Source organism: Cygnus olor, chromosome 5 (genome assembly GCF_009769625.2).
Source record: "Cygnus olor isolate bCygOlo1 chromosome 5, bCygOlo1.pri.v2, whole genome shotgun sequence".
Lineage (NCBI taxonomy): Eukaryota > Metazoa > Chordata > Aves > Anseriformes > Anatidae > Cygnus > Cygnus olor.
The window spans coordinates 47,741,236-47,751,909 of record NC_049173.1 but is presented as its reverse complement, the minus strand read 5'-3'; the positions used below and the strand labels follow the sequence as shown (position 1 = coordinate 47,751,909).

Here is a 10,674-nt window from a genome sequence, read left to right as displayed (position 1 = left end):
ATCTGCCATATTGAACAAATGCTATGACAAATGGACTGTACCTGCTCCTATTTTTCTATCGTTGCAAATCAAATTTGCGTTTAACTCTACCAGTTGCCAATGCGACCTCTAAATGTCTAAAGTCTAATGTCTAATGTCTAATGTCTAATGTCTAAAGTATAGCCTAAAAACTAATGCTTTCAATAAAAACAAAACAAGTTACCTGCATTTAACAGTTAATGCCCAGACACAGAAAATTGATTATAGGTTATAAGTAGCCCAGATAGGTAGATACAATTGTTTTTTCATTTAACACAAATAGATCACAGCCAGAGATGGAAGTATTTCATTTCATTTTCACTCAATCTATTACATAAAGTAAACAATAATATTTTAAGTCCTAGTCAATTAATCCATTTTTTGCCTAGAAATTAGTAATTAACTTGTTTGTGACCAACTGCAATAGGAAATTTATGAGGGGCAAAGGCCACCTTGGAAACACAAGGTCTAATGTAGGTACCCAATACTGTACTAGAGGTATTTTTCATCCTGCAAAATGTAATTTATTATTATTCCCCTTTCCAAACTAAAAAGGAACGGAAAGAATTTAGGCCCCTAAAATTATATCTGACTTTTTCAGTCCTCAGACTGCCTTCAGCTTATTCTTACCCTCACTCTTCCTCTGTGACAACTATCATTTGTGTGATCACTTCACACTCAGAGACCCACAAATCATAGGTGCACTGTTTCAGCTTCAAAATAGGGAGAAACCAAGAGGCAATTTTTCCTCTCAGTTCTCATGAAGGTCCTAATGTTATCCTGATTAAAGGAAACACTTTATTTTAAACCTGACATCACATATATGGTTAGGTGCTGTGTATACCATGTGGAAACAAAGGTTCAAGAACAATTCAATCCACAGTAACAAAATGAAGGCTGTTCAGTTACCTGCGCTGACTGTGAGAAGATCAGTCTTTCCATGACACAAGCTCACATTGGTAACTTTACAGTGCGTATTAACCAAATAGTTTCCCCAGACATGAATTTCAGAGCTTTCAAAGGATTGTGGGCGTGGAAAAATATGTTCCATTTGGGAGTGTATCCTGTCTGTGCCACAGTGCATGGAATAGCAGATGCTTTTTATACTTCTACATCTAGACCAAAGCATTCACATCCAGCAAGTGCGACCATTGGCATCAATAGGGTTGTTCTAAGTTGCTCCAAAAGAAGAGGTGTCTGAATATTTTTCACAGGTATTTGAACAGAGTAAACTATGATCTCATACAAAAATAGCATTAAGAAAAAGCTAAGTGACAACCATACATGTAGCTCAGAAAAAATCCTCCCTTCAACCAAGGCAACTTCTTTAGCGCTCAGAGTTACCTGCAAGGTCAGCTTCAGTAAGCTGAAAAGTACATGTACAATAGCAAGAATTTTGCAAGCCTTTTCTGGTAAGTACAGTAGTGCACTTGGAAGATTCATGTGTCAGACATTCCCTGTTTGCACCGTCTGTGCTCTCAATAGCTTTGATTCATGTACTACAGGATTTGTACAAAATCCAACTGTTGGAAGCAGAGTGAAATTTATACATTAAACCTCTTCTGTGTGCTAAAACTCTTCTCCAAAAAAGTTATGGCAGCCCAGAAAAATGGACTGGCAGGAATTTGCCAAGTGTATATATGACTAAATTTCAGGGCTTTGTATAAGCGTGTGATGTGTCATAAGGCTCACCAATGTCAACACATCTGCAGTCAGGATAATATTCCCTTGAGCACTCTGTCCTTGTTAGATACAGTTGTAATGGCCTGATACTAAGTAAACTCCAGATTTACCAAATGTATTAAGTCTTTATCCAGAATGTTTGGCAGGGATTAGAGCATGATACACATTAACAATTGTTATTATGAGTTATCCAAGTGTTCTAGGCAAATAACAAGATTTGAGATAAAATCCTGATTCTTTTAAAGACTGGAATTGTTTTCACTGGGTTTGACAGAGATGAGATTTCACTCCTGATCTCTGTCTTAAAAAATCATCTAAACAAGCAGTAGACAGCACAATGCTGGGAGCATGAGAAGAGATGATAGCAAAGCCAGAGACAAGACTACATGGTTATGCAAACTTAATACGAAACATTACTATGCTTTTTCAAAGCAAAGAAAGTAATGACCAAATACAGAAAAAGTGAAATAAAGTGTGACTGAATTATATTATTCCTTTTTCATAAAAGGGAAAACAAAGATTCAGAAAGGTTACATCAGTGTCTTAGCTTTTATGAAAACTAGATTACTTAGCAGCTGAAGAAGGAATTTAAGAAGGAAATTTAAGAGCTGAACTTCTGAGAATGAATTGAAGAAAAGTTAAGAGGATAAGGTAAGAATTCACTCTGGACAGTGAATTTTGAAAGTGTTAACTTAATAACTTTTGTCCAAGGTCAGTTATAGCAGGATTTTGAACTGTCGAGTTCTGACTCCCAGCCCCACAGTCTTAACAGTAGACTTGAAAATACTAGATACTGTCTATATGCTGAGTGCCATCTACCTGCCCTGTTTGTGTCCTTGTGTAAGAAGGCGGAATTGAAGTTCTGCATATCACTGGTTTATTTATTTATTTTCCCAACGCAGACAAAGAGAGGAAAGAATGCAAAAAGGCTTGGTAACTATTACCAAACTCCAACACAGGTCTGAGATTGCCCATTGGGGTTACACCACGATTTATTAAAGCACAGCATGTGTTCACTTATTTCTATCCAAAATGAACTGAAAGGCACTTTGCATCTGCCCTCAAAAAAAGAAAAAAATTGCTTACTTGGCAAACTTTGTTTAAAAAATCTGTTTCTTGCAAGGTTTATATCTTTGTTTTGTTTATCTTTCTGTTTGTTTGATTAGGGCTTGGGGGGCTTTTTTTGGTTTTGTACATGGGTGCGTAGCTTTCTTCCCCTCCTGTACCCCTCTTCCTCCATCCCATCTGTTGATCTCACTTTAGCACATAGTTTCCCACTTACTTTGCCAAAAATGTATAAAACTTGGGTCGTCTGCTCTGATTTCTTTGTGACTTGTAACTGTATCATTAAACCAACATTTACTCTGTCATAAAGAAGTCCCTGTAACTTTAATTAGGCTCTTCTGCTCCATTTGCTCTTGTGCAGTTGCAAGTGTGAAGTAATGCTTCCAAATGGAAATGATAGGGAATGGTCCTTATAACAAACTGTGCAAAGGCCAGAAACATCAGTACCAGGTTTCTCACAGTACCTGGTATTATACTTTCTGCATACATGATGTTTTCCTAGGCAAAATATTTTCCTTATCTTGCATTTCCAGAGCCCCCTTCTCTCCCCTCCATCACGCCCTTATTTTTTTTTTTTTTTTTTGGACAAACATACTCCAAATCCTCAAATCCTCTCAGAAACACAGGAAAACAGGCTATTCCTCAAAAGTTCAGCTCACAAGCCATGAATATGAGCCACACAGCAGCTTATTAGTTCCCTCATTTTCAGTTAGCTTCAGAATTAGCATATTCTACCGCATATCGGGAGTTGGAAAAATAACCTGAAAAAGCAAGTTCCCATCAACTATGTTCTCCTGCATTAGAATCCCTAATATAGGGAGGCAATCATAACATTTACATACAAAGTAACATTACATGATTAGTATGGGAACAAATTTCCATAAAGTCCAAAAAGAAAATGGTGCTGAAATAAGGAAATGTCACCAGTCAATGGAATTCAAAATCATTTTTCCTTATTAAAGTGATCCTTTACCAAATATAATATGTACAGGTAGACCCAGTGGATGCAACATTTTCTAACCCTCAAAGTGATTGTGATGAAGCATATCCAGTTTTAAAAAAAAAAAAAAAAAGTAATCACTTATTGAAATGCAAAGGCCCTGGAGAGATTAGGAGACTCGTTAAAAGAGTTGAGGTGAAGAATACCTGAGCAGTCCTGCTCCAGGGTACCCTGGAGGAATTCACAGGCATCTGGAAGGACAGAACCACATCCAAGCAGCAAATTTCCTCATAGAACAAAACCTGGGATATTCTCCCATGGGCAGCAACTCCCTGTTTCTCCAGCAGTTGCACACTAGAGATCAGGTAGTATTTCAGAGAATGTTCTTTGAAATCCAACCTAGTTATTTTTGTTGAATTACATTGTCTCAGTAGACAGGTCTTCTCTGAAAAGGAATGTTTACATACTATGCAGTTTAGCACAAAAACATAACATCGTTTTATCTTTTAAATGGAACAAGGACAGCGGTATTTTCTCTTCTACCCTGTGATCCCTTCTCATTTCATCATCATTTCTAATTCACTTTTTATGTTTATATGCATTCAGCAGGTGTCAACACCATCCTGCAATGAAGCTATAATCATTACAAGGTGTTCCCTTCCATTGGCATATATTTAAAGGATATTTTTACCTGAATGAGTTGCTTAAAGTCACAGCTGATTTGAAGAATGGAAGCTAAATCTCCAAATGCTAGTATTTTGTTTTGAATGTAATATTATCTTCCAGTGTTGGCAGGTGGATTTTCCCAGTATTCCTTATATGGGATAATACTACTTATATGTAGTATGAACCCAGAGCTATGATCCTTCCTCTGAAGAGCTTATACCCTGAAAGAACAAAAGACAGCATAACCAAAAGATCCATATACAAATATTCTGGCCAGGAAATGAATGACCACTCAGCAATCCTGAGCAAGTGTGTTTCATTATAAAACCCACAGGTTTATAAGGAGACAGAACATAACTGTGACAAAAACAGGAAACCTATAAAATCCTGCCTCTAAATCCATTGCCTCTTGAACAGAAATATCTTTTGCCTCGCCTTCTTTGAGGAAAACATACCTCAAGAGTGAAGCATCTAGAGACCATTCTGGAGTAGCTACTGTTATAAATTGCAGCCCCATTAACACAGAGGTCCAAGATATGTCAAAAGCAGACAAAACACAATCACGTTTTCACTCAAGCCTAGCACCAAATACATCTATGCTAGGTCTCATGGAAAGGTAAGTATGACCTGCAGATTTACTCCTCCACTGTGTTCACAGCATTTACACAGTATACAAAGTGTAAACTCTGAAGAGGTTTCCTGCCTCAGAGTTATCTGGCCCTGAGGAAAGCAGAGCTCCTAAAGGCTGCACTAACTTAGACCAGTGGACAACCAGGTGGACTTGGACATAATCCCCAGCCGTGATCCCTCTCCCAGCTCTGGGCGTGCTGAAGGCAACCCTGCTGGTGCCCATTTTAACAGGCAGGGTGTAAACCACTATGCACAAAGAAAATAAAGACGACACTTTCAAAATCTAACCACGCCCGCAGATTTCTTCTGCACCCTGACAAGGCTCTAGTAGACATCTTTGCTACTGTAAAATTCACAGAATATAAAACAACCATGACACCTAAATATACTGAGCAAACAGCAAGGAAGTTATTTCACTTTGATCCACTATTTAGTCAAGAGTCTGAGTGACCAGGTATCTCTAGGTTTCTCCCTAGAAACAGAAATTGATAGATGTTGCTTTTCCAATGACATACAGAACCTTTTTTTTTTTAAACCAATGAAAATGTGGTATCTTGAAAATAATATGAAAAGTATATATTATCAAACCACATGAGCTTCCCTCTAAAGTCCTCACACACAAACACAAAAAAGAGAAAAACACAATAGGCTAATTTCTCAACAAAGGGCTGTGCATTTTCCCATTTTAAACTGTTTATAAAAACTGAAATCCAGTCAAACTATATTGAGAAACAAGGACTTTCAATTCATCCATGCCTCTTCCTTCAAGCATGCCTTTCACCATCTAAGAAAATCCCAAACAATAACAACATACTAAAAAGCCCCAAATTTTGGCTAAGTTTCCAGCTGCTAATTTTGTCTGTCATGAGCTGCCATTGTCAGTCTGTGGGAGGGATTGTTCCCAACTTAAAAAAAAAAAAAAAAAAGGAAGAAAAAAAAAGTAAAAGATGCAAAATATACTTAAAGTAACATCTGTGTTTTCTGATTTTATTAAAGCATTTTGTCTTTGTTATACAGAAATAACAAAACACTGAGCCCTTCCCATCAGTATTCATGACGTCTGCCTTTTCATACAAAACCCTCTGAAAGAAAATTCCCCCTGGAAAAAAAAAATACTTTCCTTATAAAAAAACAGATTGTGAGACAGATGATTGTATTGTTTAATCAAATTTCCATCTGAAAACTCTTTTCCTAGTTTTAGATTTAGCTCACCCAGCAAGGCACAGGCACTTGGAAAGACATGGAAGTATAAAGTAGCAGCTCCTCCATTTTATTATCTCCCTTGAGCTTTGCAATTGGCAAATGAAAAAGAAAGTGGGGAACAAAAGTACTGGACATAAATTAAGCCCTGCTTTTTAATGTTCAAACTGAATTTTCTTTATTTTTTCTACAGCTGTCAGATAAGCAGGGTAAAACCACTAATGCATGTTTAATATATAAAAACTCATAATGTTCAGTAGCACGACCTCCATTGGAGACATTAGTTCAGGCCAGTGAACTTGGAACAAGCCAAGTGTGGAAATGTGGAACTGGGCCAGTGACCCCCACCAGTGCCTGTCATATCTGCTGAAAGCAAACTTGTCAAATATAGAAGGGGCAGAAGGAGGACAAGAGTATCCTTAAACCAGGGAGCAGCAACAAAGCAAAGATGCCCATCATCTATTCACAGCTGTCTGTTGTTCAGTAATGGCTCTGGCCGTCTCAGGAACAAAAAGTCTGGTTGTAGCCTCAACCTTTCAACCTTGTCCAGTCTGGGGGCCTTTCATTTCACAGACTCCCCAAAGCTGATGAGTGATCATAAAGCTATGATACGTTGCTTGCTGTTATTATCTCCTCAAATGTACTCTGTACCAAGCAGAAGCAGAATAGAGTATTCCCAGGCCTGTTAGCCTGCCACAATGAAAGAGCCACTGTTCTAAAAAAACAAACACTTCATGCTCCTCATTCTCCAGACCTTCCTGCAGACCCTCAGCAGGACTAAGATTTCTTAGTGGTCTGCCACTGTTTTACTTACTCTGCTGAGGAGAAAAACAAACAAACAAACAAAACAAAAACCAACCAACCAAACAAACAAACAAAAAAACCCACATGTTGCAAGCAGTGGTGACTGCATACTACCTTCATTTTTTTAGCTGATTCTGTTGTCAGCAAGATATCAATGGTTGCTCTGTGAAAGCAGATCTCTGGGGTCTGTCTGTTTTCATCTATGACTCCTGATAGTTACCTGCCTTACCTATCTATTCGCACATCAGCAATTGTATCAGATGTGAATGACCCTTACTGGAGAACACCATAGTTGTTCTTTACTAACACAAGTGAGAATGCTGGTGCTTACAATTTTCAGGTCAAAAATATCATATTACGTTTTATGGTTTGGGAGATCTATTCACAAGAAAGAAAGTTTGATTGCAAAAAAGAAGATACAATTTTATCTTCTTCAATGTTAATTCTTGCAGATCAAACAAGAAACCTGATGTTTCTTGCTATATAAAGACCTCTGTGAATCCGTCCCAAGTGTCTTACACCCTACTGTGTAGACAACTTAGATGTTTGTTTCTGATCACATTTTCTTATTGTAACATAAAGTTATATTGTGGTGATTTTCAGGCTTCTTGTGCCATGTTCCTAAAAAGAAGATTCTTAGAAGTGTCATTTCCAGGATGAGTATTTTTAAGAAAAAAAATAAACATTTTTAAAGTTCTCATTTTGTTTACTTTGTCGTATAAGAATTTCAGGTAAGTAAACCTTAGTGTTTTGAATGAAATGCACTCTACCAAAACACATATGTATAGTATTTGCACATGCATTCTTGAACAGAACACATATTGTCATGTATATAAGTTCTGGTTTTAGTCCTAGAGAGGTAGGGGAGGCTAAAATTCAGGCTAATGTACCTAAGAATGGATTATCAGTGAAGATTTTTAAGTAAATGACCTATATGCTAGTGCTTCCTCTTGAGTAAACTTTGCACACTTGAGAGTAGCCTCAATTTTGCATCCATGCTGAACTCTCCTGCTGAGAATTCTGAGGTCAGTCTCAATTCTGCAGGAAACTGAGCTACTCTACGCATGAGCAATGAAAGAACACATTTGTTTCTTCCAAGAAACAAGAAGAACTCTGGAAAAATTAAAGAATTAATACTATTTATATGACAGCCAGACTTTAAAGTTAATAGTTAGTATTAACAGTCAATAAGGTTTGTTTGTTTTTTTCCAATCTTGCTTTTACTGCGTGTCAAACACATCAGATAAAATTTAGCAACACATCATTTAAGTGGCATTACCTTTTCAATAAACTCTACAGCCAGAGAAACTATATATATATACATATATACATATATATATATATATATATATATATATGAATGACTATACACCAATTGTTATCACATCAGGACTTTACACTACAAAAAAAAAAAAAAAAAGAAATAATTTCATAGGTACATAAGTGATATAATCCTTGTATAGTAGGTATTTCCCTACAATAATCAAGTCCACTGAACCACAAAGAGGAAATCAGAAATTAGTCCATCTAATGAATATAATTTGTATTTTCAGAGAAGTTCTGGAAATGTAATTAACAAATTCTTCTTGTAAATGTAATCCCTTAAAGTAAACAGGGTGGACCATGGTCATCCTTCTGCCTTATTACTGTTTCCTACTTTAAAAAGAAGAGGTAATTACTGAATCCTGTCAAAATACTCACAGCTTTACAAGCCCTGGGAATGACTTCAGAGCATTTGGACTGGTGAAACAAGCCTCTGCTGCCGCTCTCTGAGATCTCTGATCCTGCTCTGGACACCAAAAAAATATGAAAAGATTAGTTTCCAAATATACACCTTTACTACTAGTCCCACCTATAGTTTATTATGAAGCTTAGTTTACTATGTTTATTATTTACTATGCAGATTACAAATAGCACTGAGAATGTTTAGAGGATCCTGAGATAGAAGACAATTAATGGGAGAAGGGGATTATCGTTGGCAAATTGAGCTGGAGAATAGACCAACCCAGACCAGGCCTCAGCTGAAAGACAGTGCCTGCAACTAACATGCCAGACACAGTTATAAGTATGCTGAGACTGAGCTATTTTACGGGCATAGGGCTGAGGCTAAGACGACTCGACCAAAACACATATCTAGGGTGATAAGCAGGAATTGAGAACTGACAGGACTGGAACAGATTAGAGAATATGGGCCAAAAGAGAAGCTGCAAGATGGACAACTGGAAACCAGATCGAGATGACTATAATGTAGTTTCCACCAGAGATAAGCTTTTTCTCCTACAGCTCACTGCTGCTGACAAATATCTGTCAACCTATTCTAACCAGGAGGGGGTCACGTGTTACAATTTGCTGTTATGACCAGAATCTCTGCAGCCTGACTAGTCTGTGCACTGCATTTGAAAGTTAAAGCCATGCTGCTGAACCTGTGGTTATCTTTGTGTGGGAGCTTTAATTATACATTTTGCTTCCTTAAAAGTAGGAGATTACAAACTAATTTATGGAAACCTCTAAACACAGAGCATTAACAAGACGGCAAAATCAAGTTCTCAAAGTTCAGAAAGCCTGAAAAGTCAGAATTAAGCTTGGCCAAACAACCTTAATTGAACTCTCCATATGAAAGGATCTGTATGAAAAAAAAATCATCTCTTTCATTGGTAAGCCTCTCGTCCTGTGGCAAGCAAAGTATCCCCTGACTCCAACTGCAAGTCTGAATGCCCAGTGCCTCTACAAATAAAAGCCCAAACTCTGAGGCTGGGCACTCAGAAGGTGAGGCACTTTCCATCGGAAAAGATGTACAGAATTGCTTAGGAACTCTGTGGGACAGAAAGAGGACAAAACACTTCTCAGCATCCTATACAGAAAGGAACAGACAGCCCTATTTTTGCAGTGGCATTTCCTCTCATTTATTACTCACCTTCCAGCTGTTCAGGCTGCAATACTGAGTCTTCAGTGCTCAGTCTGAGCGGGTCTGTCATGTCAAGTGAACTAAGCAAAGGCCCTGCAGAAAAACAGTGTGTGATCATGCCATTAAAGACTGTATCCTACTGCATCCACACAAGCGGAGCCAATTCACATTTAACAGGCAACCTCAAGCCTAGTATTTCTTAAAACCTGAAAGCTTGGTTTTTGCATTTTAAAGTTCTGCTAATATTGTTTTGTGCATATAGTAGCATAAATGTGTATTCCACGGCTCTGTCAGACTGTAAAATGCATCAATTTGGAGTGAGAGGATTCTTTGACCACACAAGCTCCTGTCACTCAGCTGGGGTAGTATGGAGTATTTGGCTCAATTTCACAAACCGTATGTGCATGTGCCCTCATTTCCTTTTGTATTTTTGGCTCTGCCATCCAAAGGGTCAGAGTGCGTTACTGAACCTAATGAAAACCTCCCCACATCTGGGCAGTAATCTCTTCCCTTTTACTAGTTGTAAAACGGATAAGAAAAGAAGTACTCTCCATTTAAAGGTCAGAATGGGAGTAGCACACCCAGAGATGAGACTCCCTTTCCCTGATCTAAGAATTACTGATAGTGCAACTGGGGGAGCTTTGCGATATTCTTTTAGCAGATCACATTCCCTCACACCCTTCCTTATATGCCTCCCTCCTCTCCCCATCCATTTAGATTTGTTTTCACTTTCCTTGTCTCCTTGTTATTTTGGGGGAAATGA

General features: G+C 37.9%; 1 long non-coding RNA gene across 1 annotated transcript; it reads right to left on the bottom strand.

The window, feature by feature from the left end:
• Nucleotides 1-3,926: 3,926 nt before the first annotated feature.
• LOC121070481 lies at nt 3,927-8,792 on the bottom strand. Its single transcript, XR_005820105.1, has 3 exons — nt 8,708-8,792; nt 4,398-4,593; nt 3,927-4,060 (listed from the first exon to the last, which is right to left on the bottom strand). It is a non-coding gene; the product is annotated as an uncharacterized LOC121070481 (long non-coding RNA).
• Nucleotides 8,793-10,674: the final 1,882 nt, after the last annotated feature.